This window comes from Giraffa tippelskirchi, chromosome X, assembly GCF_054371585.1.
Source record: "Giraffa tippelskirchi isolate mGirTip1 chromosome X, T2T-mGirTip1v1.2.pri, whole genome shotgun sequence".
Taxonomy (NCBI): Eukaryota; Metazoa; Chordata; class Mammalia; order Artiodactyla; family Giraffidae; genus Giraffa; species Giraffa tippelskirchi.
In genome coordinates this window covers 132,118,818-132,126,067 of record NC_137289.1, presented here as the reverse complement: position 1 = coordinate 132,126,067, position 7,250 = coordinate 132,118,818, and the positions used below count along the sequence as shown (strand labels likewise).

At 38.6% G+C, this 7,250-nt stretch overlaps 1 non-coding gene across 1 annotated transcript; it reads right to left on the bottom strand.

Annotated features, from left to right (window-relative positions):
- Window positions 1–6,844: 6,844 nt before the first annotated feature.
- On the bottom strand, window positions 6,845–6,916 carry TRNAC-GCA (transfer RNA cysteine (anticodon GCA)). Its single transcript has one exon. It is a non-coding gene; the product is annotated as a tRNA-Cys (tRNA).
- Window positions 6,917–7,250: the final 334 nt, after the last annotated feature.

The window sequence follows — 7,250 nt, the reverse complement described above, 5'->3', positions numbered from 1 at the left end:
ATCCAGTTCTTTCCCTATGGGCTTCCCTGGTGGCTCAATGGTAAAGAATCCACCTGCTAATGCAGGAGATGCAGGTTCAAGCCCTGGATCTGGAAGATCCCCTGAAGTAGGAAATGGCACCCCACTCCAGGATTCTTGCCTGGAAAATCCCATGGACAGAGGAGCCTGGTGGGCTATAGTCCATGGGGTCGCAAGGAGTCAGACACGACTTAGTGACTAAAAACAACAACAACAACAACAAAGTGGGCGAGGGATATGAGAACTCTCTTTATTATCTAAAAAATTCCAAAATAAAAAAACAACTAAATTTGCTTGAATCTAAAAAGATGACCACAAAGTCAACTCAGATTTTGTTCCTGGATTAACCAGAATAAATATCATCTTCCCTGAAAATCCTTCCATATGACATTACGTACTAATCCAGTAACAGACTTTATGGTACTCTCCTGGAAGTTATGAGAGATGTTATTGCCTAGTGATTATGAGTTTGTACTCCTGGAGTCAAACTGCTGTGGTCCGAAGCCATCTTTACCACTTATCAGCTGTGTGACCTCCAGCACATGGCTTGATCTTTCCCTGAATAAACCTACCTCATAGAGCTGTTATGGGCATGTAATTTAAAGTTATACTTTTGAAGTTCTTAGAATAGAGCCTGGTACATAGTAAGTACTCAATAAATGGTGGTGGTGATGATGATGATGGTGCTGATAATGATGCCAGCTCCATAGCATTGTCTTTATAACACTACCTTATGGTATCTAATTGCTTACCCCTACTTTTTCTTTTAGATGGTGAGATCCTTGAGGACAGAAGCCATGTTTTATTTATCTTTGTGTCCTTCTGTCTGATAAATAGTAAGTGCTCAGTAATTGTTGAAGGAATTACACTTCATTTCTTGGATCCTGACTTGGCATATCTGGGATTTGAGTATGACCCTTCTGTCACTATTGCCAAATTCCAGGCTTATGTGGGGGAGAACTACCAATTAACTCTTTAGTGCTCTTTTAGGTGCAGTGAGAGCTGCAAAGATGTATATCTGAGGTCTTTCCCCCTCCCTCCAGAAACTCACCAGCATATATACTCCAATATATATGTACATTAATTTATTTGAAAATGATAAAGGTCTAGATTAACCAGAACTGAGGACAAGTGCTTAAATTCTAAGAAGATAGAGATGATAGCAAATGGTATCATGTAAAAGAATATAGGATAATCTACTTTTGTGGAACATTCAACATGCCCAGCTCCCCTGTAGAGCATGTGAGAAAATGAGCCAAAGTTTTACAAGAGAAAAACCAAAGTTTGTTAGACATCCAAGAAGCACAGAGTTCCTGCTTTAGATTTATTGTGAGGTCATTCCATTATTCAGAGAGAACTTAAATAATCTAAAACTTTTACTAACTTGTGCAAGGACTTTTTTTTTAAGGTAAAGTGTTGAGATATGAGTTGTAATGGTATTGATGAGAGTGAGTGGACTGAGCTTGGTTTAAAAATGAATTTATTACTACAAAATGTACTTCAAAGATATCAATAAAAATTGGGAGGAGGGTGAGTTTTTCTGGGGCTTTTGTTCTCTTTTACCAGTGTCATATTGCATCGTTTGAGTTGCTCCTTAACCAATATTCATAGCGGAAGTTTTTTAATCAGTATATAGTCATCAACTTTAGCAAATCTTTTTTTCCAAATTCTTCTCTCAGTAGCCAAAGCGTGCATTATGAGTGGGAAGAGTGTTTACAGTGACTGAAGCTACCTGACCAGAGGTCCCTGCCATATGTTTGAAAACTTAACCTTGCCCTGTGTTTCATTCCTGGACAACCCCAAACCAAGCTCACATCCTGGCCATATGTTTGGAAGTCCAGATCCTGCCCACATAATTTAGGCACCTGAATACAGTGTTACATTTTACAGTCTTTGAATAAAAGGGCTATCCATGTTATAAGCACTGTTTCTGTTCCATCCAAGGCTATGAATTACTGTATGGTCTGAAAGAGATCATCTTCATTTGGGGGACCAAGCTGCTGGGCTGTAGTTGATATGGCTAATTCTTGAACCCTGGTCTTTAGGTTGAATTGCCCAGGGTTGGACCTGACTAGATTTGGCTTATAGAATTCCAGATGGTCTGGTAATTATAGTGCAAGACTAAATTTTCTGTTCTCATTTGTCTTTTTAAAATACTTTCATTCCTCATTTGGTCTCTTTCACCCAGTATTTAGGGGTTATAACTTCTATGAGTAAAATTTAGTTTTAAATGGAAGAAAATTTAGCTCCTGCTACTTTGGAACTAGTTAATCATAAGTTCATAAAAAAGCTAACATACTGGGTCAGAGAGGCAGCATTAAAATTTGATGCGTTTGGGGAAAATAAATTAAAAAGGTCTGGTAGAAAGCTTACACTCTGGAGCTTTTTCTCTGCCGTCTGTCATCTGAGGCATAAACCTGTGCCCTCGTGTGTATCCAATTGCAATCTATCTCTTCTATCTAAAGCCAGATAATTATAAGGTTCCATAGTCCCTTGGCAGACTGAATAAATGGTTACTTTAATTTCTTTTCTTAGGCTCTAGATGTATACTGTGTTCTGTAGAGATACTGTACACAGTTCTGTAGTAAGGCTGATTATCAGCATTTATAAATTAATATCTCTATTTAGCTAATGGTAAGCCAAGATTGACTCAAGAGCATATAGCATGTGGCTACATTTAGGATGTAGGATGACTATGTTGATTTTGTTTATCACCATCTTCATTAAGAAGTAACATGTGCAAACTGAGTAGTAGAAAAGCATCAGATGCTCCTGGACCCCAATATGACATGTATTCATCTAAACAACTAGTCAGTGAACAAAAGAGAACAGTGATAAATGTAGTGACAACTGGAGAAAATTGCTTCTTTAGCTAAGGGACATTTTGTGTCACTGTCCTAATTCATCAGGGAATACATTAGGAAAGAGTTTTGGATTTCATAGGGGAAGAAGGCTTTACGAGCAAGGGTTTGTTTTCTTTTTACTTAGAGACAGGAAGGAAGGTATTATTGAGCAAGTTTCTGTGGTAGAGGTTTGGAAGATGAGGGCCAGGTTATTTCACAAGAACTGTGAGGTTGAACTTGGAGGTAAACAATGCATTTTTAAGATATGACAAAGAACAGTGTCTCAGCTGCCTTTTTTATATGTAATTCAAGATCAGTTTTTAAAAATAAAGAAATTGTAATAATTTCTTCACTTAACTAGTTTATTAACTTATTTAAAATAACTTTATGGCAAGTACTAAGTATATTCATATGACATGAGAAAAAGGAGTTGGAAAGCATTCTATGAATCTTCAATAAATACTAATTTATGGTGGTAAATAAAAAAATAATTTAAGGGTCAGTAAATGCAAGGGATGACAAAAGATTAGTGTAATTCCTATTTTTCTTTTCAGAAGAGAAGAATATGGGATGATAGAGTTGCTGGTTTCAAGTCTGGGGATCAGTCTGGTGAGTATTGGTGAAGGGGACATTCTTAGTTCTGCTCAAGGAGGAGCGAGATGAAATATGCTTACCATGTAGACTCAAAAAATTTCAAAGTTTAAAAAAAAAGATTTGGCACCCAAATACGCCTATTTTAAGTGTTCATTTTTGATGAGTTTTGACAAATATATACACCCATGTATCCACCACTGCAAGAGATTTAGAACATTGCCATAACTCAAGAATGTTTTCTTGAGCTTTTCCTAGTCGATTCTGTATCTATCTGTGCCCAGAAACAACCACTCAGTCCGCTTTCTATCACTGTAAGTTAGATTTGCCTTTTAAAACAAATGAATTTCAGATAAATGAAACTATACGGTGTGTACTCTTTTGTATTGAGATTCTTTTGCACAGCATAAAGTTTTTAAGATTTATCTGTTTTGTTGTTGCATTTGTCAGTAATTTATTCCTTTTTATTGCTTAGTAGTATTCCTCTGCATAGGTATTCCACATTCACCTTTGAAGCACATTTGGGTTCTATGTTAGTATGATCAAATCTCCATCATTTAGTAGGCCTGTGTCTGGGCTGTGACACAAGTTTTCTCCAGTGGTACAGCTTTTTTTTTTTTTAATTATGTATTTTTTTAAATTATGTATTCATTTATTTATGGCTGCACTGGGTCTTTGTTGCTATGTGTGGGCTTTCTCCAGTTGTGGCAAGCAGGGACTACTCTTCATTGTGGTGTGTGGGCTTCTCATTGTGGTGGCTTCTCTTGTTGTGGAGCATCTCCTCTATGAGTGGGCTTCAGTAGTTTCAGCATATGGGCTCAGTAGTTGCGGCTCCTGGGCTCTAAAACACAGGCTCAGTAGCTGTGGTGCATGGGCTTAGGTACTCTACAGCATGTGGGATCTTCCTGGACCAGGGATCGAACCCATGTCCCCTGCTCAGCAGGCAGATTCTTAATCCAAGAGGTATAGCTTTTATAGAGAATTCTATCTTCAGTGAGACAGGAACGCTAGATAAGTGGCTGGAGTGGGAGAAATTCCCTTCCTCTAGTTGTAATAAAGCTCTGGAAAAGTCTTTTCCTCTGGATAGCGGTCCTTCATCATGGAGAAAGCATGTTTCTTAGTGATTACTCTTCCCTTTCCCTTGCCAGTGTCATGAGGGTTTCTTAGATCTTCACTGTGAGAACCTGGCCAGCTTCCTGGAGGTAAAACTTGTGACAAGGTGGGGCCCCCCCAAGAAGTGACCCTCAGAAATTTCTTACTCTCACACTCGTGCATGCTCAGTCTCCAGCAATTGGTCAACCCTCCCATTCAGTGTTCCTAGTAGCTTGTGCTCCCACAGCTTCTACTGTGGGTCAGGGACTCTTGGCTTATGCTCTCATAGCTTCTGCTGTGGGTAAGGGAATCTTGGCTATGTCTCTCTGGATGCATCTGTCTCTCCAGATTTCAAGGTGATGTTTGCCCTGTGACCTCAATTCTCTGATGGCTCCAGGGAAAATCTTGATTTTTCAGTTTGTTCAGCATATTTTTGTTGTAAGGACAAGTATGACACCTTCTAAGTTCTTTACATATTGGAGCTGAAGCCAGAAGTTTCCTTCATTTTTGAAAGATATTTTTACTGGGATTATAATTCTTAAGTTGACAGTTTTTTCTTTGAATAGTTTAAAGATGTCATTTCATTGTCTTTAGGCATTAATGGTTTCTAACAAGAACTCTGCAATGATTCTTAGTCTTGTTCCTCTGTACATAAAGCACCTTTTCTCCACCTTCCTCTGGCTGCATTTAATATTTTCTCTTTTAAACAATTTGATTATGATATGCCTCTCTCTGGTTTTTTGTTTCTTCTCCTTGGGATTCATTGATATTCTTGGTTCTGGGGACTTATAGTTTATATAATTTGGAAATTTTTCAACCATTATTTTTTCAAATAATTTTTCTATTCTTCCTTCGGTCTGTTCTCTTTCTGTGACTCCAATAAGTACATTAGACCACTTAATATTGTTCCATAGGTTGTTGAGTTTCTATTCATTTTTTCCCAGATTTTTTCTGCCTGTGCTTCAGTTTCGTTAGTTTATATTGCTAATGTCTTCAAGTTTCATATTTTTTTCTTAGTATCCAATCTGCTGTGTTCAGTGAATTTCACATATTACGTTGTTCATTCCCAAAACTTTCATTTGACTTTATCTTTTATGTTCTCTCATTATGTTCATGTTTGTCTTAGAAATTGGAACATCATCTCAATTATATTTTCCATTGTGATTTTAATAAAATTGTTAATTCCTTCTTCTCTGTCGTATCTTGATCTCTATATATCAACTGATTTCTTTCATGGTTATATGTCAAGTTTTCCTGCTTCATAGGTCTGGTAGTTTTTTATTGGCTGCTGGACAGTGTGAAGTTTACACTAAATGTTGGAGTTAGTTGTATTCCTTTAGATAGTGTCGGGCTTTGTTCCACAGTTAGCTCATTTGTGGATCAGTTTTATCACTCCAGAGCTTGTTTTTAAACTTTTAAAAAGGCAGATATAGATGCCAATTGGGATTCTCTGGTAGATAAGTGGTAAAGAATCCACCTGCCAAGCTGGAGATGTGGGTTCAATCCCTGGGTCAGGAAGATCCCCAGGAGGAGAAAATGGCAATCCACTCCAGTATTCTTGCCTGGGAAATCCCATGGACAGAGGAGCCTAGTGGGCTACAGTCTATGGGGTCGCAAGGAGTCAGACACGATTTAGTGATACCTATGGCTGATTCATGTTGATGTTTGACAGAAAACAACAAAGTTCTGTAAAGCAATTGCTGCTGCTGCTACTGCTGCTGCTGCTAAGTCGCTTCAGTCGTGTCCGACTCTGTGCAACCCCATAGACGGCAGCCCAGCAGGCTCCCCCGTCCCTGGGATTCTCCAGGCAAGAGTACTGGAGTGGGTTGCCATTGCCTTCTCTGTGTAAAGCAATTACCCTTCAATTAAAAAATAAATTAATTAAAAAATATAAAAAAGCAACAAAAAATGCTGATTTAGTCTGACTTTTAAGAAACAGTCCTTCTGATTTCTCTACTGAGTGATCCTTTTATTCTCTGAACTCTGTTTACTTTGGTTGTTGGAAATACTAGTGATTCCTAGCTCCATGTGTGTCCTAGGAATTTTTGTCTCCCCAATCTCTGATAATTCCTTCTAACCAGAAAAACGAATTCATTGGAGAAGCTGGAGAGAGACAGATGCACTACTAAATAGAGTAGGAGCTGGTATATGAAAATAGTTTCTATTTACCTGACTTGGGAACTCTTTTGTCTCCCTTTTGATTCTAAGAAGGCTCTTAGAATGATGCTCACCTCCTCACTTTACACTTTCTCTTAATTTTAAGTATGAACCTAGGGCAAGCCCCTATCCTCCAGGGGATCTTCCCAACCCAGGGATTGAACCCGGGTCTCCTGCATTGCAGGCAGATGCTTTACCATCTGAGCTACCAGGGAAGCCCTGTTTCAGTTTAAAGAGGCCCAAACAGAAGATTCTTAGATTCTTGGTATCCTGCTCTACAATAGAGAGAGGTGGCAAAGTCGCTGATTGAAAAATTCACTGAACTCCAGATGTCAGGGTTCTAGAGCTGGCTCTTCTATTCTTTGTCGGACTGAAAACTCACTTGATCCCTCCCTCTAATACGCTTTGGGTTAGATGATCTTCAGTCCTTTTCAGCTCAGATAGCCTATGATTCTAATATAGAACAGAGGTCAGATTTCTGGTATTCTCAGTGACCCCAAATTAGAGGGCTGCTGCTGCTGCTAAGTCGCTTCAGTCGTGTCCGACTCT